The 26,228-nt window shown below is 48.4% G+C and overlaps 1 protein-coding gene across 6 annotated transcripts in view; it reads right to left on the bottom strand.

Annotated features, from left to right (window-relative positions):
• LOC149364638 (uncharacterized) overlaps positions 1 to 26,228 on the bottom strand; it is a 510,000-nt gene that overhangs the window by 299,475 nt on the left and 184,297 nt on the right. For all 6 annotated transcript variants that reach the window (XM_089574597.1, XM_089574596.1, XM_089574598.1 and 3 more), the window contains one exon: positions 11,785 to 11,890. The gene's annotated coding sequence lies outside the window, so the exon portion shown is untranslated. The remainder of the gene's footprint in view (positions 1 to 11,784; positions 11,891 to 26,228) is intronic.

Genomic DNA, 26,228 nt, shown 5'->3' with positions numbered 1-26,228 from the left:
GCTAATGAGTAATTACTCCCTTATTACAAATAAACTCCGCATAGGAAGATTCCCCTAAAAGCAACGGTCTAATTTTACTTATACGCCGATTCTAGCTACCGGTCACTGTTGCCGTGAGGTGCACTTGGTCGTCACTTCTGTCGAAGTGACCAGTCTTGTATGTAGTTGCTCGATGCGTACACGCAGTGCTCAGGGAACCTGAAAGCACAATCAACCCTCACTCATTTTCACGATCCAGAATTCTGATGAGAAATCTGACCGACCACCATCCTCCCGACTGCTATACACTCTACCCAGAGCCCGTCGAACTGGTCCGAGCAGGGCTTTCCAATCTCGCCCGAATTAAATCCCACTCGAAAGTTTCCGGTTGGCCTCGAGCCTCCGCGTCCCGTTACAATTCCTCAAAAAACAGAGCCGCGCCACGCCATCGAACGTGGATCTCTCTCCATCTCCCATCTCGAAAACGCAAAAAAACCCCTCGCGCGCGCACACACACACGCTCGCGCGATATTCGTGCTCCGCGTGTTTCTCACGTTCGCCCGGCCGCTTTTCGCATCTTCACGCTCATCACGCTCGTTGCTCGCGGTCCCGATCTCGAGCCGCGGAAAATGCGCACGCACGGACCCAAACCAGCGTGGAAGGCGCGCGCACGACGGCCCAAGGAGAAGCCACGCGGGGAGACCTCGGATCCGAAATAAAGGCTGGCCGTACTATAAACAAGGAGGCGATCCGGCGGCGAAGAAGCATTCTTCACGCCGTGCCGCATCGGGGCTCGCAGCCACGGGACTTGGGAAGAACGGGAGGAGGAGGATGCGGGAGGGGAACAACACGAAAATCACGCATCAAAATCTGCGCCGCGCTCCAACACGAACCGGTGGTGGTGTTGGTGGTGGTAGTGTCGATGATGCTCCCGGCGCTCCGCGCCGTTACTATTAAACCCACTCCCCCTCACCCTTCTCGGACGAGGATAAATATTTCCATACAATCACGAAAAGCTCTATAGATAGCAATAAAGGGCGCACGAGGAAGCCAGCCGAGTGTATCGGCTTCGTGCCTTCGCGATTTCTTTCGACACAGCAGCACCGCGCCTTCTTTTATCATTATTTGTACTTGTTTTCACTTGACCTTTCTTTCTCACCCGTCCTTTTTCGTTGTAACTCTTTGTTAAAGGGAGTGAGCCAGATCAGCTGTAAATCACGCGAAGAATATTCGCATCATGCTCGGCGCATTGCACGCCATGGTAGACCGTATAGTATACCAGCTTGGCGGCCCGCATATATCCTATATGCGGGGTGCGGAGATGTTGGGACGCGCTGCCAGCATGCAAAAACAGGGGCAAGGTGTAGTGCGCGCATAATAAAGCTGCATGCGCTGCAAGCTCCTGCAGGCCCTAAGTAATGCGTCCATGCCTCCTCGGCCGCATTCGGACGGCGTTTTAATTGGATGCCGCGAGCTGCAGCCATTGCCCAGCATTCCCCGTCTAGGCGCATCCACAAGTTATGTACGTTCCCATCGGAGCTATACAGTCCGAGAAGCACAATGGACGACAGGCACCCAGACCTCGCATCGCGCCTTACATGAGGTTATTTATACGTTCCGTCTAGAAATACTACTCCGGGGGAGCTCGTTGTCAGATTTCACATTAACACAGAAGGGCAAGCCCTCGGAGGGTACCGAGACCAGATGAAAGCAATGACGTGAATATGATAGAACCTTAGCGAGCCTACATCCGCTGAAGACGATATTTTATCTCTGCGCCGCTCACTTACTGGCCGCCGATGTAGGCCGAACATGAGAACCGCGCGAATGGCAACCAGCAAATGAGTTTGCCGGAGGTCGCAGTGGCAATACCAGATTCGACGAGCCTGCCAGGTAATGCTCGTGAAGCGCTCTTACGTCACGAGGTCAAGTGTGCGTCGGGTCTCCTCTTTATTTCTATTTTTATTACTTTTTTCTCTCCGATTGCAGTAATAGGCTGATTTGCTAAATCCCGGCGTCAGCGTGTAAGAGCAAAAATTTAGCGACACTCTAAACACGAATGCGGCAATATGGGAGTAAAAAGGGAGTAAGTAAAGAACAGCTTATTCCCTTTTTACTCCTTTCTATTTAAAGTGTAACGGGATGCTCACCCATCAATCTTCAGAATGCAAAAGCCTATAGTCACCCGCACATCTTCATCCTCCAGAAGACAACGCAGTACCGAAACGAAGAAGCAACGGCGAAATCAAAGACGCAACGGGAAAGCGATCAATGCATAAGCGAAATGTATAACCACTGTCGCTAACGCAGATTTGATGCATCACATTGCATGATCTCTTGCCAGTTTTCCGCCATCAATGCTCCAGGGGAGGAGAGAGGATTTAGGACAATTCATTTGTCGTAAAGCGAAAGGAGTACGATCTAAATAGTAAAAGAGAAATGCAAAAGCACCCTGCTGGCGCAGCTTCGCCGCATTGGTTCGTACGATCGTCAAGCTACAATACTGTCACGTGATAGATTCTTTCTTTTTTTTCCCAGTGTCGGAAAAACGAAAGAAATAACAAGAAAAAGTACGCGCGGAAGGCACATCCACTCTCAACATCTCAAGAGTTTGCAGTTGTTAGTTGCAACGGATCGTGAAAAGACAAGGAGCTCTAAATCACCTCAGTTGTACCCTAAGTTCACTGCGCATGGAAACCCATTCAGGCTGTCTTTTGACATTTGCTTTTAGTCCCTGTCCCCTTGCCCTTATTTCGTCCGAAGTGCTGAATTAAGCATGATTTGGTTTTACCTGTGCGTGCTTAGTAGCACCTGCACATCCTTCAAAAAATATACGCACAACAGGATGCAACAAAACGGCCCTCATACTCACACCCCTGAAGTGCCCAGGGCGACCAAAAAAAACGACAACGAAAGCCGCCTCTGTAGGCGAGTTAACCCTGGACAGGGGCACCCTTTCTTGATGTTCCGCATTTGCTAATCGCCTCCAAAGGGGGACCAGCAAAGAAGCGAGCGGACACCATTACCGCAAAATAATCGGCAACACCGCATGGGGAAGAGGAACGACACACCTGACGATGATTCGACCAGCGCCGCGTATACGCACAAACACACAGCGCGCGCGCCACCATCTGGCGGGAGAAAGAAGAGACCGCGAACGCAAAATGGATGCGGCGCGCGCGAGCGAGAGAACGGGGTAGCGTACGACGCGACGAGTGTACACGAACGGAGGACTCGTTATCCGTCGTTCGCTCTTCGAGGAGGTGCCAGCGCGCGCAACACATGCATCGAGGGGAGCGAAGCAGGCACAGCCGCCGTCGGCTGGGCCGAGGAAAACAAAACAAACGGCCAAGGAAACGCAGGAATTTCGTATACCTAATCGCGGTTGACTGCTCTATGGTTCGGCCCGGTCGCCTCGTAGGAGCAGTTGCTGTTGTTGCATGCATGTGCGAGCCGCAGAAACGGCAGACTGCGCCGCGCCACTTGGCTTCATTTCCATAAAAGAACCGTCAGCGGACCCTGGGCCTCCTTTCTTTCTTTATTTTTTTTTTTGCGCGCGTCTCGGCCGCGGAGCGCAATTATTATTCGGTTCATGGCTAAAAGAGAAAGAGTGGACTGGGGAATAACAGCGTTGGACGAACAGCCACCGTACACACGCACACACGCAGAGAAATGATGAAGGAAACAGAAAGAAAGCTGGAGCAGATGAATAAACCGCTCGTCAGAACTCGCAACAAAAGGTTGTTCGCAAGAAGGGAGCGCCGAGGGTGCAGAGGCGAGCAAGAGAAGACGCGCAGGCGTTGTTGCATTAGCTCGATCTCCCGCCCTTCGCTAAGCAGGGGAGCATCGCTGCTTGAGGGAAGAAAGAACAATTACTAACAAACAAAAAAAGGACAGGGAGTAGAAGAAAAGCTACGGCGTTTTGCATAGCGAGCGAGCCAGCTCTCGGGGCGGCCGGAGGCGATCCTTTAATTCGCGCACCTTCCGCCAAGGTTTCTTCCACGTGCCGGTTTCTCCTCGGCATTATTCGTACGCTTCGGCAGAATAATTGCGCCAAGCGCGTAGTAAATAAATGGTAAAGAGAGAGAGAGCGAGCGCGGATGGGCGGTGTTCGTAGAGCTTCGAAAGACGGGAGCACCGATGAAAAATTAGAACGGTAACCTTGCTCGTCTGGACCAGTGTCGTCTTTCTTTCTGAATTCCCACCGTATTTCCCTTATTCCTGCAAGGAAATCAGGTAAGAAATAAAGAATGGGCAGTGATTTTAGGCTAGAAATAGTCTTACCTCCAACCGCCGTCATGGTGCACTCAACACAAATACGCCTATATGGGAGTAGAACGGGAGTAAGTTGTCCTCACGCACACTTCATTTTATAAAGGGGAGTTCGCTAGAGGACAGATAGCTCCTTTTTACTCATTTCTGTTTAGAGTGTGGTTCAATGACTTTGGCGTTTGGCTGCTGATCCCAAGGTCGCGGGATCGAATCCCGAACACGGCAGTGGGATTTGGATGGAGGCTAAATACAAAAAAAAAAAAAAAACGCCCGCATGCATTGCGATGTCAGCGCACGTTTAAGAACCCCAGGTGGCCTAAATGAATCCGGAGACTTCTACTAGAGCACATGAGTCGCTTTGGATCGTTAACCGTAAATATCACCTATCATCTTACTTGCCTACTTTCAGAGCTAAAGTGCATGGTAAGCGCAAAGCGGCCGGGCGTGCCTTACAGGGGTGGAGGAAGATGCTCTTTTCACGAGAAACTATATACGGCTTGAGGTAGCGGTTAGTGAACGAACAGTTCGTGAGGGTCTTGTAACCTCGTAATACAGAAAGTTCCGAAAGAACACTCCCTTGCACTTGATTAAATGCCAGAAGCTTGATGAACAGTTTGTCCACAAGGCATTAGACATGGTTCCATGCGTTTCAAGAGAATGTTCCTGAGCGGAGGAGAAAGTGTCATACCAAATGTCTTCAAATCACTTTATTTTCCCGTAGCGTAAAAGCCCTTCTATACAAGCCCGAACGATAGAGAGGGCAGATAAATTAACGTACATGGGTAAGCGTTGTTATGTGTCATATTTACTTTGATGGTGCAGCCTCGTATTTGCTGCTACGAGATGCAAACTTGACCATTCAGAGCACGCAAACTGTGATTGTGCGATTGGAAGGAAGTGCTGTAAATCTCAGCGCACCGAAACCGCACCACATGCCGTTGGTTACATTGCAATAAAATTTGGCTTGTCAGCGAAGTACATTTTTCAGATGAGCGCTTTCGTACTAAAAGTATATATAGCTTTCTGTAACAGGCCGTGTGGCCTTACAAGCGCTGAAATTCAACCAGATTTCATTTCTCATAAAAGTGCTTCGTACCTATAGAATACTTCACCGTGCCACTATAAGTTCTGAAAAGGCACGCCTCAGAGGTACTCGATTACTGTAGCTCCGACTTCTCTGGATTCTGTCCATGTGTTAGCAAGCGGGCCCAGTATTCTTCCCCGTTGAGCCGCTTTAGCCAGATTATTGACGGGCTGAACTCCTGCGAATAGGATATCGTTTCGTACGCAATGACTCTTTCTCGAACGTGATTTAAGCTTATTGAGAGAGGTCAAGGGAGGAATAGAGTCTGTGACCGCAGTGAGCTCATTCGTTATGTATAAGTAAAAGGCTAAAGCGTTCACCTGCCGATACTCGTGTACACATAAACAAACAAAAAAAGCAGTCTTAATCGTTCATCGTTTCCTCAGCAGGAGCATGCGAAGCCTCCCTGAAAAGCACAAAAAAATACCGGGCCTGCACAAACCAGCAAAGCTCGATTTGTCGCACCACGCAAAAGGGCATCCGTGCGGAACCCGCCGTCCGGCACTCCTGCGGAGAACATGCCATTAGAAATCTCCCTCTCGTTTCGTAATCACGCAGTTTTACCTGAACAGGCAATACTATAGACGCCAGCGCACGCACACCAAGTGCCAAGAGACGCGGCACATTCTCCTCCCAGCCGCAGATCATTTGCGTCGCGAGCTTCTGGAGGCAACACTTCCGTGCGGCGAACGCATCGGGTTCGTCGCGTAACTGGATGTGCGCTTGCCTAAGCAGGCGCGCGGCTGAGAATGGGCGCATCCCAAAAGTGGAAGATGGGCGTGACCTCTACATGAAAAAAAAAAAAAAAAAGCAGAGGTGGGGGGCAAATAAAGGAAGCCGCGACAAAAATGATGCAAGCATATGCGGCCGCAACAACACACACAAGAGAGGTATAGCAGTTGGCTTTGGTCGCGTGACCAACCTGCATTTGGAAAATAGCTCCGGAAAATGCGATGCGGAGACAACGAAACAAAGATACGAGGAGCTAGAGGCCGCCTGTGTAGCTGGTCGCACACTGCGTGCGAGCGCGCGGAAAGACAGAAAACGCGTCGAAGCTGTTCGCTTTTCACTGTGCATTCTCCAATATAACCACCGGCCATTAGACGAAATCGTCGTCGCTGGGTATGCGCGTCTGCCCACCCAAAACGGCGACGGCGAGGCTCAAGGTGGAAGAAAGAGCAGATGGGGTGCATGTCCTTCCATTCTTTCGTTTGTTTTTCTATCTTTTTCTCTCTTCCTTTCATCTTCGTTCGTTCTTAGGCGAGTATCCTCTCAGAACTGCCGGCGAAGGAAGCACTCGCAACGGCGAAACATGTATACGAGCCGCGCACCCCGTAGAAAGGCCGAAATCGCTTCGAGTTGCGAAAACGCGTCCGTCCCTCGGTTATTCTGAGGTTCGTGCACTTACGCCGCATCAGCGGCCCTTCTCGAAAAGAAATCTATTCCTCGAGAAAGGGTGTGGTGGTGGTGTTGACGGGGTGGCGTGTTTACCTGCAGGTAAACGTACTCCCCGAATGTTGTTGCGTGCGCTCAGCACAATGCCGGAGGATGCGGCCGACGCGGTGGCGGCGGAAAGACGCCGCGTGTTTGACGACAATGACGACAATGGCCGACGGCCGAGTCGGGAACTCTTGCCGCCGCCGGCGAAGTGAAAGCGCGGGCAAAAGTGCGCACCTTTGCATACAGAACAGAAGAGGCCGCATGTTCCTTATATTTTTTTCTTTTATTACTCGTGTCTGCCACCCGCGTCTTGCCATTGAACTTGGACTCGGTAGGAGTCTCTGCCCTAGTGCACACGACACGAAAGGGTTCCATGTCCGTCTCTGAGTGCAACGAATTGCGGAGTAGATGATGCGTGGAGAGACACGACGGAGAAATTTTGCGGTGACAGGAAGGCTGTTCACAACACCTTCGCAGCATGATGAGACACTGTAGGCTATGTGGACTTCTTTTTCTGGCAGTTAATCTACGCCCCTGCAAACGCACCATTGCAGCGGACAGCGCGCGACGGCTACTCTGCATGACGTTGGATCAGGAAATACACTCTCAACATAAAGGAGTAAAAAAGGAGTAAGCTGTGCTCTATAGCGCACTTCCTTTTACAAAAGGGAGTGTGCACAGCTTCCTCCCGTTTTACTCCCATATAAGTGGATTTGTGTTTAGAGTGTACCATTCTTATCTCAAAGCCATGAGCTTCATTGCTGCAGCGAAAAGGATAGGTAAGTGTCATGCGCGGGCAAGCGAGAGGTCTCTCGGGGATACCGCGCGGTACTTAATCCTTTTCGACGTATTTTCATTTGCGTGGTAAAGTTCATGTCCGTGCCTCTCTCAAATTAACAGGGAGCACAGACAACAGATAGTGTTTGCGAGGCTTAGGCGCATGAAAAGGCCTCCAGTAAGCGAGTAGGACAGAGTCAGAGCCACAAGTAACATACCCCTTCTTCCTTTTGTACCCTGCGTTTGAGCCGGTATTAAGCATATACTTGTTAAGCATGCTTGTAAAGCAATTTTGACTACGCAGTACATTTTATCCTCCTTCCTGGAGTGTACGCGTTCGAGTAGAGTTCTATTCTATTTTAAACACTCATCATCATCATCATAAGCAGGAGCCTGACTACGTCCGCTGCAGGACAAAGGCCTCTCCCATACATCTCCAGTTAACCCTGCACTGTGCTTACAACACTGAGGCAAGATAACCAGCTACTCGCCCTTTTTCGCGGTGGCTCAGTGGCTATGGTGCTCGGCTGCTGACCCGAAAGACGCGGGTTCGATCCCGGCCGCGGCGGCCGGAATTTCTTTGGAGGAGAAATTCTAGAGGCCCGTGTACTGTGCGATGTCAGTGCACGTTAAAGAACCCCAGGTGGTCGAAATTTCCGGAGCCCTTCACTACGGCGTCTCTCATAGCCTCAGTCGCTTTGGGACGTTAAACCCCATAAACCAAACCAACCAAACCTTTTGTCATGTTGTTGTTGCGACTGAGAGAAGGATGAAAAGGAAAGTGCACGGGCCTGCCGACTGGCTCGAGCGAGCCACCATAGGTAGAGGAGAGTTAAAAGTTAAGAGGAAATAATGAAAGACGCGCGTCGCAACAAACGCGTCCGCCGAAGCTAAGACGCTGGCTGAAACAACAGATACCCTAAGCCTCCGCTTTTGTCATGCCTCTACCTTAAAGTTATAAATAAGGGTTGTAGTTTTCGTTTTCTTGATAACCCAGTGAAACTAGCAACATGACTTAACAGTTTTTTAGTGACACTAGTTTTGCTAGCGAGTGTTACCCCCGCTTTCACGAACTCTTCTGTGGCTAATGCACAAACATAAAATTATTTGAGGTAGGCCAAACCGATGCAAAATGTTAGTGCACCGCGCATACGAAGACGTGTCGACGAGCTGGACGCATTGCTGTGTTGTGTCGTCACTTGCACAGAATATGTATCCATAGAAGTGCGTGAGCGCGTGTCCGGGTACCTCCAATATGAAAGAATACTAAAAAATTGGTAAATTGGTTTTTGAAGAAAGGAAATGGCGCAGTATCTGTCTCACATATATCGGCGGACACCTGAACCGCGCCGTAGGGAAGGGAGGAAGGTAGTAGGAGAGAAGAAAGAGGTGCCGTAGTGGAGGTCTCCGGAATAATTTCGACCACCTGGGATCCTTAACGTGCACTGACATCGCACAGCACACGGGCGCCTCTTGCGTTTCGCCTCCAAAGAATACCGTCAGTTGTTGTTTTAAGGCGAAAGCCTTTAATGCCTCATCGTTGTCGACAGAAGGTTGCCGACAGAAGCTTCTCAGCAAAGGTATCACGCTTTTGACGGGTGTCCACCGAGATATGTGAGACACTTACTGCATAATTTCCTTTCCTCAAATACAATTTTCATTTTCTTCATTACGGTCCCTCTTCCTTCTTTCACTCCCACTTCCTCCCTTCCTCTACAAACGGATGACGGGTGTCCACCGAGATATGTGAGACAGTTACTGCTTAATTTCCTTTCCTCAAATACAATTTTCATTTTCTTCATTACGGCCCCGCTTTCTTCTTTCAATTCGACTTCCTTCCTTCCTGTACGATGCGGTTCACGTGTCCACCGAGAAAACAGAATTTCTGACCATTTCCTTTACTCAAAAGCGTTGCGTTCAAAGGGCAAGGCATCGCGCCGAACGAGTGGTGGCGTTCCGTGGACTCCCTGGCAGCGCTAACACGCTGTCGCGTTCCACTCCTAAAGGCGAAGCTTAAGCGTCGTTAATTCGCAACTAATTAGTATTTGTCATTAATCAGTAATTAGCAATAATTAGTAATTTGTCATTGGTTAATAATTAGTCATTAATTATGTGTGACGTCACCAGTGTCACAAAGGCAGTCAAAGTGGTGCGGAAAACGCTTTCGCCTCTACGCACTTTCGGCAGTGAAAGTGCCCCCTGAATTTCTGTTGTTGGGACTGGAAGAAGGATGAAAAGGAAATTGCACGGGCCTGCGACTGGCTCCAGCTAAGCCACAACCGCTGCCACGTGCAGATAGAGGAGAGTTGAGAGATACGAGAGGCAAGAGTGAAAGAACAGACACGCGTAACAACAACCGCGTCCGCCGAAGCGAAGACGCTGGCTGTAAGAGATACCTCCTCAATTTGCAAGAAAAAAATTCTGAGGGAAAACTTATGTGGAGGAATGCGAAAGCATGTTTTTTGAGGAAAGGAAAGGACGCTGAGATCTCATCTCGGTGGACACCTCAACCGCGCCTTCATGCATGAGACTGAAGGTATGTCATCGGTCCGAACGCCTGTCGCAAGTTAGCCTCCAACTTCACATATGGACACCTTGGTGGGCACCTAAACCGCACCTTAAGGGAAAATGTAGTCTCAGAAAGCATGCAATTGAAGGTGCGTATGTCATCGGTCCGAACGCCTGTCGCAAGTTAGCCTCCAACTTCACATATGGACACCTTGGTGGGCACCTAAACCGCACCTTAATAGAAAATGTAGCCTCAGAAAGCATGCAATTGAAGATGCGTATGTCATCGGTCCGAACGCCTGTCGCAAGCTAGCCTCCAACTTGACTAAAACTTGTAAGCTATATGCAAAGAGAAATGCTATAACCCACCCAGAGGGCTGTGCGACGAACGGTTGCTCGAAATTCTGGTGAATGTACTCCGGACTACTGCCGCCATATTGAGGTCAACCAGTGACGACACCGCTTGGATTTCGTGCTCTGCGCCGTGCGTTTCTTATCCGTCTATTCATCGCATAGCTCGCAGCGATTGTGATTCAGCGCGATTGGCGACGTCATCACCTTGACACGTGACTTTATTTTTTAGGGATCTTGTGACGTGGCCCAATAATTTGCCATATTAATCACGCTAATTAATGATGACGTCATCGTTTAATCATTCCGTTTTTAAGTTTAATAACTAATTTTTCTTAATTCCATTGATTAATTTCTTAATTATTTTACTAATTGACGGTGTGACATCATTCTTCACCATGGCATAAACACCATTAATTTAAAACTCGTTATCATTAGCCGCCGCGGTGGCTCAGAGGTTATGGTGCTCGGCTGCTGACCCGAAAGATGCGGTTTCGATCCCGGCCGAGTCGGTTGAATTTCGATGGAGGCGGAATTCAAGAGGCCCGTGTACTGTGCGATGTCAGTGCACGTTAACCCCAGGTGGCCGAAATTTCCGGAGCCCTTCACTACGGCGTCTCTCATAGGCTGAGTCGCTTTGGAACGTTAAAACCCATAAAACCAAATCAACTCATTATCATTAAACTTTTACACATTCATTCATCTGCAGTGATGTCGTCGTGTGGACACGTTTTGCGGACAAGATCTGCGGACACATGTGAGCTATATAATGCTTTTCGCATTAATAATGTATTCTGCTGCTACCTCTATACTTAAGGGGTTTAACGTCCCAAAGCGACTCAGGCTACGAGGGACGCCGTAGTGAAGGGCTCCGGAAATTTCGACCACCTGGGGTTCTTTAACGTGCACTGACATCGCACAGCACACGGGCTGTGCGATGTTCTGTGCGATGTTCTGTGAGATGTTCTGTGCGATGTTCTGTGCGATGTCAGTGCACATTAAAGAACCCCAGGTGGTCGAAATTTCCGGAGCCCTTCACTACGGCGTCTCTCATAGCCTGAGTTGCTTTGGGACGTTAAATCCCAATAAACCAAACCAAACTAAGTTGTTATGCCTCGTGGCATTATCAGTCTCCAGAAGGAAACTATTTAGAACAAATACATAGCGTGCTTTCCATTAAAGCTTATGGAGTAATCATTGGCTGAATGCAGATAATGTGTTCCCTTTATCTTTTCCTCTCACTCGTACACTAAACAGGAAGGAGTAAAAAGGGAGTAAGCTGTCTTCTGGCGCATTCCCTTTTTTGAAAGGGACTCCGTATTTGTGTTTATGATGTACATCTATTTTTGGCATTCGACAGAAGCTGAACTCACCTTTGCCCGTCTTCGGAACATCACAGGTCGGGTCTCGGTGATCGTGCATTTCTAGTGGCGGGTGTATTGCAGCAAGATGCCCCAGCCGCCGTCAGGAATCATCTCTCTGGGGGAGTGAATAAAAGGAGGGCAGAGACAGGAATTAGGCAGGAGTAAAGCCACGTCAATTCTGTGCAGTTGCTATCCTTTAGTGCGTCTACTCACGGCATCGCTTTGCACTGTGTAAGCCAACGTCGCCTGAGAGGTATTACGATCGACGCCACCACGAAACGCTGAAATTTCGAGCTCCGCAGTGAACTGAACTTAATAAACGAGGTGACCTATAAACAAGGAGTTGCACTTTTCGGTTTTTTATTTTTGAGAATTCGGCAGACTTTTTCGAGGTTGATTTTAGATGGCAAGTCTCATTTTTTTTTTTCGTTGAATGCTATTTCCGACGAATGAATCACTGACTCTTTTCGGTTTTTAACTACGGAAATTCTGTGTGGAAAAAAATCCCATCCAGTCTATTTATTTACTCTATTTATTTATTTAGTTTATTTATCAGTAATTAAGCGCTAATGGTAGCACTTCGAGAAGGAACCGCTACCACCTTTAAAGAAACGGAAGTTACATGTAATTGCCGGCAGACAAAAACGTAAATGGAAGTTAACTTCTAAGAACTAAGCTGAAATACTACCGTTGGATTTTCGCGCGCAGTTGAGCCAGAGGGCGGGGCATCACATGGTCTGCGTGTTGATGGCAGCGACTGCCGCTCAGTCGTTCCGGTAGCCAGAACATATTTTTTCGTGACGCCCATGCACAGTTTCGTGTGAGTGTCCTACATGCAGTTGCTAACTATACTTAACCTAGCGGGTGAAGATAGCGGACAAACAGTGCTTAGCTAACAGGTGGCGAGGAGCTGGTGCTTCCCGGTCTGCAGAGGTGTGCAAGCTAGCGGAACGATACCTCAAATCGTACAACTAGGCTGAGTCGGATCACGTCTCTCGCTTCCCTGCTTAGTCAGTTTTCAACTTTGACTGAGTGTAACTCACATTCAGCAGCTAGCTAGCTATGCCTTGAAAGCCAATAATACTGACCTTTTTCGTTTAAAACCGAATTTCTAAAACTGAATTCGGCGTACTTTTATCGTCTTTTTTTTTCGGTTAAACCAAAAAGTCCTATAAAGGAAGACGACTATTGAAATCCCTAACAAGTAAAACAAAAAGTTAGAAAAACTTATCAGCTCCTCGAGTGTGCCAATATGAGGGTACTATATGTCAGCTGCATAGAAGTACTTCCGTTAATATCCAAGAATCACCTAGCCGGCTAAGAATCACCTGGCTGCTAATTTTCTCCTGAGAAACCAATCCTCATGCTGTGCCTTTGCTAAGAGTTGCTACGAGTGCTGTTACTGCTTTTCCCTGGTTTATTCCTGGCTCGGGTTAGGCCCTGGCCCTGGTTAGGCCCTGGCCCTGGTTAGGCCCTGGTCCTGTTTAGGCACTGGCCCTAGTTAGGCCCAGACCCTTGCCTAGTTTGGCCCATATTTTCATGGGCCTGTTATTTTTTCTTAACTTCCGAAGACAGAGTCAACATATTAAGGCTTTGAACGCAGTAGTAAATGCGGGGAAAATTCCATCAACGTGCTTATTTACGCCAGAACGTCAAAGCGCGTCAGCTTTCAAGCCTAAGTGAGTTTTTACAAACGGGTCGCGAATCGCGCCAGAATATTCAGTTGCAGTCCTGTCGCAACAATCTCCGCAATCGAGATGTTTTAGTCCCAGCTTCAACTTCGTCGTTATCATACGTTAATCATCGTCGCTCGTCGTTATTATACCACCAATTCAAAGCTACAACGGATTTATAAAAGCAAACGGGAAATCTTTCGAAGAGCAATTAGATCATACCAGGTTATACTTAAGCAGCGCCGCGCAGCTTTACACATGCCCCGAGTCATAAGCCTTGGTTACATGAATGCGAAAGTAGTCAACTACAGTCAAGTTTTCGAGGGAAAGAGCAGATTTAGAGAAGGAAAGCCGCGACTCATCCTCTACTCTCCTCCTCGACATTTTTGCACTTTTTCTCAAAACGTGAACTGCAGTCGACTTTTATCGCATACATCTAAACGCGGCTATACACACGATATTCAAAATCTCGCGCCGAGATAGACGAATGTCCATCTTTGATTCACCTTAACGGAAAGCTCGTGAGCTGCTGTTTCATATCACCAAACTACCGCTTTCCGGTGGAACAAGCAGTCACGACTGCCACCAGTCTGTTCATTCTCACCGTCCTCTTTCGCCAGCCTTTTTTTTTTTCTTTTTTCACTGTCTTTCTTATTTTCACTCTCCGATCACAGACGCCGAACACACACAGAGAGCAGAGCAAAGGTCGCGAAAAGGGTAAAGAGCACATCTGCTCGCGGCGTCGCCCGCGCACCAAAAAGGAGGGAAAGGGCACAAAAGGTGCACCCGGCCGCCGCAAAGAAAAAAGTGCTTTGACCCCAGGATTTCCAACCGCGACGGGCGCGCCCGATCCGTCCGCCCGTCGCGGCTGTTTTACGTAACCGCCACCTCGCGTGTGCGCAGCCCGGATAAGGAAGGCGGCGAGGGAGGGAAGGTAATGAAAAGGGTGAGACGGAAGCGCGGAATGTTAAAAGAAGGAGGGAAAGAAAGAAGTGAACTGGGCAAAACCGCTATGACGGGAGAGACGAGGGAAGGGGAGAGAAACGAAGCATTTTTGTTCTCCGGTACAGTCTTTGAGCGAGGGATTTAAGGAGCAGCTGATGCTTGTCAGCATAAGCATAATAATAATAACAAGTTTTTGCGCAAACTACGTATCCGTTTGCTGCTCCCCCAACTCAGACCTCTATGCAGTTTTCACGTCGTGCCTCATAGCCTGAGTCGTTTTGGGACCTTAAACCCCATAAACCATAAACCTCTTCACCAACAGATTAATCAACTGAACGTCAGTGGTGCTTTTCTATTAATTGGGAACGCCGAATAAGGAGGCCGAGGAAAACTATGATTTCAAAAAAAGAAAAGAAAAACAGAACTTGAGACTGACGCTAAGTGATCGAAGACCTTGCTTTGGGATGAGTTTGGTGGCTAGCTCGAGGGCCCGGGGTTAGACAGCGATGTACGAGCATTAAAAAAGTCTTTGTATCATAACCTTGTCGTTAACTGACGGACAACTCAAGTATGCAAATCTGGCAGGTAATGAAGCTTGTGCTCAGATCGCCAGATCCTGAATTTGTGATAAAAAGTCAATGATTTCAGAGATCACACTCATTACGTATTTCGGATGACCTTCTGAGTTGAGTTTCTGATGCATTGCTGTTTAATATTGGCCACCGATGTTTTTAATAAGACGTGACGTGTTTTTCCTCTTGATATTCTCATTAATTTCTTTTGGATACATTTTGAATTCATAATGCACTCTGAATGGTTTACGATTACCCTAATTTAAACTAATGTTTCCTAAAAAAAAAAAGTAATAGGGTGAATGCAATTTTTTCTAACGGCTCTTCAACATCATACAGAAACCGCTGCGGTGGGGCCGTCTTGCAAGTAATGTAAACAACCATTACACTGGTTTATATGCTACTTTCGCTCACACGTGCAACAGCCCAGGACCAGTATCCGCCAATCATAGCTGCAAACAGCTTCCATCAACCCTCTGGCAGAAGCAAGTAACAACATCGAGAATCGGGCAATGACAATCTTTGGAAGTACTTGCCATGCCGGTACACTCATCTGATATGTGCTTCTTCATAGCGCGGGCTCATGCTTACATACTCCCAATAAGATGCCACCTAACAAGTGTTAGTGGGGAACTGTTAATAAGCAGAGTTTTCTAACATAATTTTAGCCTCATATATGCAACCTCCGGCATGTGCAAATGAGAAGATTTAATTGAAAATTTCTGCTAGCAGACGTGCATCATTGCTGTGCGAGAAATTGAAAATATATCTGAGGTGGTTCTTGAAAAAGATACTGCTCTGATGATCAGTGAAGTCCATGCAAAAACACGGCATGAATTTATGTCAGTCCGGTCGCAAAAAGTTAATGTGAAAGTTCATCAAGAATTTAAGATTTCAGTCTGTTACAGACAGTTAATGCAAGAACTCTTTAAGAATTTATGATGAAAAAAGCAACATATGTGGCTCTTGTGATTAATTTCTGATGACTCACTATGATTATATGATAATGATGTCAGAAATTCAATATACATATTTGTAAGGATTGAGCAACTACGGTAGCCCTTTTAAAATGAATTTATTTTTTTTTCTTGAACCAGAAAACATAACCCCATGAGAAATACTAGAAAACACGGCTTTAGTTCTGATAGTTGTCAAAGGAGCTGGTATGCCCTGTCTCACGCCATGGTGAAAGAAAGCAATATCTGACGTTTTTTTTTTTTTATCCTACTTCAATGGCGCTTTCACTGATTCCTTGTCACGAAGTGAGTAACAAAGTCTTTCTTTCAGATAATACGCACACAAGAGCTCAATAAAAATAATACTCCTTCCGGTTCACGCACCCGCATTAACGACGCGTGGTAAACAAATACAAACAAGAAAAAGTAAGGATAAGTAAGCACTAACCACTCTAACTTATAAACGCTACTGATGTGAACAACCACGCAGCCGTCTGCTAGGGCAAAACAAACTAAATATACGCAACCTACAAATTCACAAATCCTAAACAATGACTGTGTTGGCTATGGGGTCATTCTCATGCAACGTAGATGGTCCCTTTTTGTCCCACACACTAACCCTCTCATTGCTTCCACGCTTTTATTTCGTCTGAGATTTTTTATAACAGACCCTCCCCATCGACCACTCCCATCTCCTATCCGACACTCACACAGCGCCTTGTGTTCGTATGCCGTCACAAAGAACGGGAAGCCTCTTCATTGCATAAAAAATAATAGCCGGCTAGCCTAGCTTTAGAAAAAAAAAAAAAAAGAAACCCTGGTACATTTGGAGGCGAAAAGGGTGAATGAGTTTGGAAAAAAGAGACTGATCTATATATAACCGAAAGAAGACCTAGAAAGCAATTACACGTAGAAGCAGAGTTCAGCTCCCCTCAAAAATTTCGTTTTTTTTTTTCGAAGAGCGGCCTGGTGCACACGCAAAACACACAAATGTAAAAGGAGGGGTAAAAGGGGGATAAGGAAGGTTAAAAAAATTCTGAGGGGTGGCAGGACGCCTGAGAACACAGCCCAGCAAGCACAAGGGCAGACTAGTGACGCGGTGGGAAGGGCTAAACGTGCAGAGAGAGAGAGAGAGAGAGAGAGAGAGAGAGAAGGGGTTAGAACAGAAAAAAATCCTTGACACTATAAAAAATGAAGGGAGGCGCTGGGTACAGGGGCTTCAGGCCCAACCCTTCCGTTCCCAAAGAAGAGGGAGCAGTGGGAGAAAAAAATAGCTATAGTTGGGATCAGGGAAGGCTGCACGCAAAAGAGAGGGGAGAAGGAATCTCGGAAGGAGAAAAGCGTCGGGACAGACGCAACCAAATATTGTCCCGTTTTCCTATTGGCGCTTTCGTGACTCAAAGGGTGTGTAGAAAGCAAGCGTAAAAACAAAAATCATCAGCGTTAGATGTTTATCTGACCTGATAAGGAGACTTGGGCAAGCTGAGCAGAAAAAAAAAATGCGAGCTCGCTTTGTTCTCTACCTAGGAAGCGACGCGTATTTTTTTTTTTTATTAAGAGACCGAGTCCTGAAGCGTGTCAGTGAAGCCACTGGAAAGGGAAGTTTTCCCTTGCACTTCCCATGAAAGTCTCTGTGTCACCGTGGGTGAGTCGCTGCGCCTCCACGCATTCGTGGGAATTCCGTGAAGGTGGCAGGGACAGTTATTTACTTATTTTATTGTTTCTTAAAGCGGGAGTTCCGAAGGAGGACAATAACCAATGCATCGAGTCTAAGCAGACGTGCTCTTTTGAACCAGTACCAACCGAGAGGAGAGAAAAAATGTATGAAGGTAAAGTAAAGATGAACAAACACCGGCATCCTGAGCAAGATTTTTAGTCTTCTCACATTAGAAATAGCGCACGCACGCACACATGCAGACACGCACGCACGCACACATGCACGCACGCACACACACACGCACGCACGCACACACGCGCACACACACGCACGCGCACGCACGTACACACTCTCTCTCTCCTCTAGCTCTCTCTCTCACTCGTGCATAACCCAATATCAGCTGCAGCACGGACAATTGCAAAGAACCATTATTATGCACCGCCAAATTAAAATAAGAGGAAGGCATACTATTTCCTACACAATGGTCATCACCTTGACGCTGTGTGAACAAAACTAAACAGATATATAGGTTACGTAACACTGGGTGCATACCCTTATATGCGCTGACTGTTTCATGCATCTCACGAAAACCTATGGGGCAGTCCAATACCACACCGTCTTTGTCCCGTGCTGAGCTGAAAATTGTCTCTCATGTCTTCCAGCTTTTCTAAAGCTTTTGTACTGTGCGATGTCAGTACACGTTAAAGATCTTCACGTAGTCGAAATTATTCCCCAGCCCTCCAGTACGACACCTCTCCCTCTCTTTCTTCTTTCAGTCCCCCTCCCTCCCTTCCCTCACGGCGCGGTTGAGGTGCGACAGTTACTGCGCCATTTCCTTTGCTTGATCAAAGCCACTAATTAAACAAACTTCTCCTTGTTCCTTACGTCGTGTAACGTGACCTCTCCATAAGCCTGCAGCAGGCCCTCTATCGACTCCGCGCTCTGGCTCCCAAGCTGCTTCCCTCCAGCCAACCTTGCCCCCTCCTTTCATTTTTTTTTACTCCTCGACCTTTGGCATGTTTTTTCTGCATGCCCCCAAACTGCGGGCGCAAGAAAGGCGGCCGTTTTGTCGCCGCTCCGATCCGTTGAAGTTCGTTAGGTGCTTCTTAAACCTCGGGGGAGGAGCATGCCAGGAGAAGGAAGGAGAGAGTGAAGGAGGCAGCACTTACATGGGCATACTTTTTTTTTTTTTACATACAAGACGCGAAAGGCGGGTGCAGAGTTGCCAGACGCTGCGTCGAGAATGTTCTAATGGCTGAGCCTGGCGACTAGCAGCCGTTATAGCAACGCTGAAAACACTCAACGGAAACGTATGGAGCCGTCTTGGGCCGCAGCAGTGGCGGAAAGATGGTCGGCTTCCTGGTTCTGAGAATTTTACGTGAGCAGGTTTAATGACCGATAGCCAGAAAAAGGCAACCGTAAAGAAGCTTGGGACCAGGTTCTATCTCTCGAGTGAGTGAGTGAGTGAAAAACATTTATTGTCCAACAGAATGAGACTACCTCACCCAGACCTCCCCTGTCCCATACCCTCAGTTGAGGGAGGAGGATCAGGAGAGATCCGGCCGCATGGGGTAGTCGCGTCAGATGCTGGCCGGGATCTCTTGTATCCCGGCGGCCTCTTCAGCCAGTCGGACGGCGGTGAGCTGGAGCTCAGGGTCCGAGCTCCGGAGCAAGGTCTCCCAGGCGTCTCTACTATTAATGTTCTTTGCCCTGCCTGGGGATTGGCTACACTCCCATATTATGTGGTCGAGGGACCCTCTCGCTCCGCACTTCTTGCATTTATCGTCTTCTATTTCAGGAATTATATGTTTGCATAGAATTGGGTGTGGGTAGACATCTGTTTGTAGACGCCTCCACGCCACCGCCTGTTGATTGTTGAGTGTTATGCTAGGCGGGGGAAAGTACCTGCGATGTTGTCTATAATATTCTGTAACTTCCTGACAGGAAATCAGTCGCCCTTCTCTCCCGTGATCTGCGAGCGGTGGACCGTCGTGTGCAGCTCGGTGGTAGAGATCTCGAGCCACCTCGTGGGCCGCCTCGTTGCCACGGACAGACTCGAACTCTCTAGCACGCGCCGGGATCGTAACGCTAAATAAGCTTTTGCATGCGGCTGCCATTTTGTGCGATTGGTTAGAGCTTGGTCAAACGCGTGACCCATTCTAGACAGGAGAACTTAGCACCGACAGCAGAACAAAATTTTGCTGGGCTTGGGAGGTGAAAGGGTTTTGGGCTTCCCCCGAGCTGCTGACTTGCGCAAACTGTTGGGGGAAGAGGGTATTTCACTTGGAAACTGTGACCAGAAAGCTTGAGTGACATCGGTCCTGTCGATTTCTGGGAATACATACCGAGCTTAAACAGCACTCTCCACCAGCTAACCAGCTTCATTTCTGTTCGTTCTTTCTTAAAATACACTTGTTTAATAACGTTCTTCATTGAGGGTGAGGCACTAAACAGCAGCATATATGGTAACGGGCCTAATTTTTCGACCGCCGACTGTCTCACCAACCCTTTCGAAATTTTACTTTTTTCATAAACAGACCCTGTGAACTGAGTTCAGAATAAACGAGTGCAAGACCTTCAAGAATAGGTTTGCGGAGTGACATGGTGAATGGCGACGCACACTCTACCGAAAAAAAAAAAAAAAGCCTGCCTCGTTAGAACCCGCCCTGACGATCAAAACAAAGAGGCGAAAAAAAAAAAGGCCCCCAAAACGCCAACAATCACTTTGGCACGTCATCCGACCACGTCGGCCCCATCGACCTCTCCGGCGAAGAGAACGACTCGCAAAAGCTCTCGAAAGAAGGGAAGACAGCGAGAGAAGGAAACGAACCGCCAGCACTTCTCGGCATCCCCGATGGCGTGGCCCGACAGAGCCGACAAGTGAGACGTCTTCTCGTTTGACGTGGACGCGCCCACGCCCAAATAAACCCGCAGTGACAACGGAGCAAAGCGGCGGCAACAGCGCGCACGGAGAAAGACGAAGAAGCAAGAATGCGACAAAAAGGCGACGCAGTCGTCAGGGGAGCCCTCGTGGAAGCCGGAAGACGGCACGTCGTCGTCCCGAAGTCGCGCATTGCCGGACGGGCACCGCCTTTTTCACGTTCGTGAGGCCCGCGCTAACGCTGCCGCTCCCCGATAGAAGAGGGCTTATGCGCGGATCGCAGTTACGCCAGCCCCGTAGAGATCGAGCGAAGCCATTCGCTGCTTCTGAGGTGGCTGAGCATTTAGTGTGTATAGGCGAGCTCAAACAGAGACGCAAAGGATGGGGGACGCCTCTTGCGCGAGCCGCACGTCGTCGGGAATCAACGTTGGGCGCCAAATGAACTGCGCTGCGGGGCCTTTGCCGCTTTGCAGCCGGGACGGGGGAGTCAGGCGCGGCCTGTGAATCGGAAGCGAAGTATCCGCACGTCGCGATCGCATCCCTTCGGCGCGCGGTGAAAACGCGACAACGGAAAGGCGGTCCGGAGGTGGAAGGTGTATAGAGAATCGAGGAGAGTTGTGCTTGATCTCACTCCTTTTCCTTTTCTCGTTCGCTTCTGCTGGATTTGACTGCCGTCAACTCTTCCGCGAAAGGTGAATGAACAGCGGCGGAGGGAGGCGGTGATACATGCGCGGTCATTGATTCCCATCTTCCGCGTATAGCGGCCTTTGTAGATCCTCGCTTGTTCTGGCCTACCCCGAGGTCGACATGGCGGCGGGACGAAGGCTTTCTGTCGAGTTGGTGGCGAGCGCGATAAGCAGTGATATTATTTAATCAACGCAATGTCGCCCAGAGCTTCTTCAGCGAATCAAAAAGGTTGTATTTTAGTTCGCCCAAGTTTGTAAACGTTTCATGGTGCATGAAACGCAGTATAATTTCTTGCTGTCATCCCGTCTGACTGTTCAGCCTGCTACGCTTTCGTTAAGATGTCATAAGTTCATTTCCAGACGCGAGAACGCTTCCAGAAAAGGGATGTAGCTTGAGCGCTGTGAACCAAGAGGTTGGCAAGTAGCGGTCACTGTGTAGCCTTTCAAATGCGTGGGCGCATTGTAAATTTATCAAGAATGGTTAAGGCGTCTAGTACTTGATCTTCAGGAGAGGGGCTATCGAGTACGAGCTGAGGTTAGATGGGACAGCAACAACTTGCGGTTTATGACACGTCTAGAGTCTGCAGTGTGCGAGAACAAAGACAAACAGCTTGAATTCGTATTTCATAGTTCTTAAGGGAAGACACGCGATCGAAAGAACACATACACATCGGGCCGACGCTAGAACCACAGTCGGGAACAGTATAAACGCGGTCACATCTTCACTCGCGCACTAGTCATGCCGTGTGTTAGAGACGATAGGCCTTCCCTGATAGTGCTATTGATGATGTGCTAATACAATTACTTTGCTGTGCAAAGGAACGAGCCGCGCTGTGGCGGAGAGGAATTGGAAGTATGAGGTCAAATGTGTTCTCAAGTTTTTCTCTAACAGAATACACCACATTCTTTAAACTCCCTTTTCAAACTGACTCTGGTTACTTTCCTCCACAGCCCAACTACTTGTTTGTTTGTTTTTTTCCTTTTCTTGCTTCAGTAATCAGCTTGCGCTGGCGATATGCAACAGAGAACTTGGCGCGGCATTTCATGTCCAACATTATCGGCCAAAAATTAAGAAAATTGAAAAATTGTAAGACGGTGTTATGGAAATGTATATATATAGCAAAATGTTTCAGAGGGTTTCCATCGATCGCATCGAACAGTTAAGACTGCCATAGAAAACCAGTGGGCAACGCTTTTCACGATAGCGGAAACTTTAATAGAAAAAAAATACACGACTGCCGTCCGGTGATCTGCGGATATGTTGATTGTTACAGTGAAATCTTACTTCATTGTGAAATCTTACATTACATGAAAAGAACGCGTTCAGAAACGTTTTACACTCAAAAATGTTTTTGTCCAGAATCGTTGGATATGGAGTGGAAAGTCCTGAAGCGGTCGCCTGGGCCGTATACGGTCACCCGCCACAGACGAGCGAACTTATTCTACAATCCAACAGCAATACTGGAGCAAGGTGCACAGGAGAGCCGCGCGTAATCTTCGCGCCAGTTTCCCAAATGTCAGGACGCTCAGAGTGCTTTACGTACACACCGGCTGGCGTACACACATCGGCGACCTCGTGTCTATCGCGAATGCTACGGCATCTTGAACGCGTGGTCTCTCTTTTCGTGCCGGCGTCCACAGCGAAAAAATAAATAAAAGGTCCATCGCGGCGGCGGCGGCGCAAGCGAGCGAGCCAGGCGGTGGCATTGGCGCGCTTTTCCGGACCGGCGGGTCGGCGAGCATCCATCTGGCTTTGTCACTCGGAATTAGGAAGAGCGCGCGGCGCGCCTCGCTCGCAGGGGCCGCCGCTTCCTCGCCCCTTTCGTTCGACACGTCAGAAAACCGTCAAGAGCCGGCCCACGCCTCGAAACGCGGCGGCGGCGGCTGCACGCGAAACGCCACGCCTACGTAAGAAACGCGAAAACGCGCCCGCGAACAGCAACGACGGTTCGGCGACTTCGAGGCTCGCACGCGCCCTGGCGGACAGCGGGCGACCGGAAAAAGACGTGGCGGCGCCTCTATCACTGCCATCTTCCGACACTCGTCCGCTGTCTTTGTTATGCGCCTGTCTTTCTTATTCCCGCTATGTCCTTGCTCTGTTGGCCCCCTGGCTACCACCGGAAGAAGCAAGAACGTAGGGCTTCAGCACAGCTTCTGAGAGCGGCTTCTCCACGATTGTGGAGCTGTGCACTCAAACATGAATATGCCTAGAGGGGATTAAAAAAGGAGTGTGCTGTCCTTAAGCGCATACCCTTTAAAATGGTGTGAGCTAGAGCTTAGCTTACTCCCGTATTACTCTTTTCTGTTTAGAGTGTGCAAGCACCCCTTCTTCGCATGTCAGTGTGATGTATTGAGAGGGATTACCCAAGCTTTAACTGGTCTCATTAAATGTGGTAATTACTCATTTGCATCTACCAGCGGGCAGCCGTAAGAAAAAATAGCTTTCTCAGCATCTTTATGTTGAGTTCAAGCTCTGCGGCATAACCAGCCGGCCAGGCATGCAAACTCAGCCTACGGTTGAACGAAGAAGCTTTTATTCGTATGTTGCTCGTAAAGCATCCAAATGAACTCGACCCGAGCTGTAGACATTTACATCTGGTGTCAGCTACCCAGGCCGGAACTGAATTCGTAAAAACCGCTCTCACGCGTTAAGGCCCAATGGTTGTTACATGCCCGCGTGCTGGTCAACTACCATAGCCAGGCGGCAAGATTACGCAGGTCCTGACCATTCATGAGTCGCGCTCAGCTGTCAATGGTGATCCCCAGTTGGTAGAAACCTTGCGAATAGGGCCCCCGATTTGGCTGCCGTCTATTCCAGTCATGGCATATCTTCCTTGCTTTGGTGAAGAAGGGTATGTTTAGTAGTTTGTGGGCCACCCTGCACTTAAATAATTCAGAGCGTGACCCACGGTCCGTAAGCCACGCGCCCATCGCCACTGTCGTTTAAACCGGCACCGTATACAAACCACACGAACAGTAATTGTATCGCCCGTTGTGCTTCCCCGCAAATTTATGCCCTTGTGAAACGTTGATTTACTCGGTTACGCATTCTTCTTTTGTGTTTCCAGAAAAATAAAGCAGAATGATGGATGGCCGAGGCAAACCTGAAAGCCATATATTCTGGCCGCGCAGAGGCCCGTTTCGTGTTCCAGTGACATCGCGTTTAGTGGAACGCCGCGCCGCTTACAGGTGTTTTCTTTCGGGGAAAATTAGCGGCGCGGAAGAAATGCGGGAAGCATCAAGCGAACGCGGCCTCCCTGGCTCCCCCATCAGTCGTTACTTACACGTTCTCATTACCGGAGTGGCCAAGAAACGTCAGCAGCAGCGGCAATTCAAAGCAACGCTTAGACAGCTGTTCCTCGCCCAAAGAACAGCGAAGAAGAAAAAATAGACTGCCGCGCAGCAGTCGACAAAAGAGATGCCGCAGTCACCGCCGTGCTCGCGCGTATAGACGCCGACTCTCTCGCTTCTCTTTTTCACTCGTGAGATGAAACAAAAAAGGTAACCCCTCCGGGCTAGAAAATGGTGCGGTCACGTGACAGTACTAACGATCTTTGACGGCGTCCGGGAACGTTTGACGTCATTGGCTACGTCTGCATGAATGTTACTTTTTTTTTTTTTTGATAAACTTCACTTTAAGAATTTTAAATCTGCAGTCAACTTAGAGTAACCTATTGATTTATGGCTGCGCACTTTTAGCAGAGTTTTGTCTATAGACTATGAATGGACAAAAGAAAATAAATATAGGTCTACAAATCATTTTTATGGCATAGGTGCCATTTATACACATTTAGACGACATCCGGGAACGTTTGACGTCACTGGCTATGTCTGCATGAGTGTTACTGACGACTTTTTTTTTTTCTAAACTTCAGTTTTAGAACTTTAAATCTCCAGTAAACTTAGATTAGGTGTTAGATACAACACACGCTTAAATTTCCGCCTCTTTTCCGTATTTCTGGAATTTCGCTCTTCACAGCGGATTACGTGTTTGTCATCATAATTAGGTGTATCTGCTTTCCTACACCAGCAGATCATGGGGAGGAGTAACATCGCATTTACCCTCGTAAAAAAATGATCTCTAGACTTTCTACAAACTTGTCATAGACTCTACTGCCTTCCTATACGTATTTTCTTTTGTCAATTCATAGTCTATAGAAAAAAGTCTACTAAAACTGCATAGCCATAAATCAATAGATTGACTATAGACTAGACTCTAGGATTTTACAATACAAAATCTTATGGCATTATTGATAAAAGTCTATGAACAGTCTATAAGGTGTTTAAAGAAATTTTTGAAAGGGAATTGGAGGTCGCTGGATGCATTCGCGCCGTAGACAGTTGATACGATAGATAGATGTTATATAAAAATATAGAGTGGAGTATAGATGGTCACCCTCCTATGATTGAATACGGAGAAAGCGGGGAAGGGAGAAGAGGGCGTGTAGGGAGTTCCACATTTCGATATGAAGACCCACCTCCGTGCTATTGAGGTATAACAAATGGTTCAGAGCGAAAGCTATGCAACATTACGCACTACGCTTAGAGCAGTACGGTGTTTTGAGATATATCGTAACACAGAACTGTCAAAATGATTTCTATAATTGTTGCGGCTCTGAGGCGCGCATTTAAAGCCCGTTCGCCGCTTTTGCGCTTTGACCTCCCGGAAACACGGCCGGCCGAGACTGTCTTGTTTGACAGCTCAACGCCGTTGTTACTCAGCCGCCGCAGCCTCTGTCCTGCACACCGCCCATACCTCACATCCCACATTACGTGAGCTCCTTTTATGAGCGGCGACCCGACAAAACAACCAAGAGAAACAACCAAGAGCACACCTGGACGCGGTGAGAAGCATTCGGCGCGCGAGATGACGGTTCGCAGAACGGGACGACGCCTATACGTATTCGTTCCTCGCTTCCACAAGGCACGGGCGTAAAGGCAGCTCCCGTGACGTCATGCGCGTTGTCGCTCATACGATTCCATTACGAGCGGCCAGAATACGTAGGCAGCGGCGGCGGCGATTCAAAGCACCGCCGTGGAGACAAGAGCTTACGCGGTGCGCGAGAAGAAGAGGACGGAGAAGA

Source organism: Amblyomma mixtum, chromosome 2 (genome assembly GCF_055824585.1).
Source record: "Amblyomma mixtum isolate Tamu chromosome 2, ASM5582458v1, whole genome shotgun sequence".
NCBI classification, from domain to species: Eukaryota; Metazoa; Arthropoda; class Arachnida; order Ixodida; family Ixodidae; genus Amblyomma; species Amblyomma mixtum.
The sequence above is the reverse complement of the archived record's forward strand: the minus strand, read 5'-3'. Positions and strand labels throughout refer to the sequence as shown.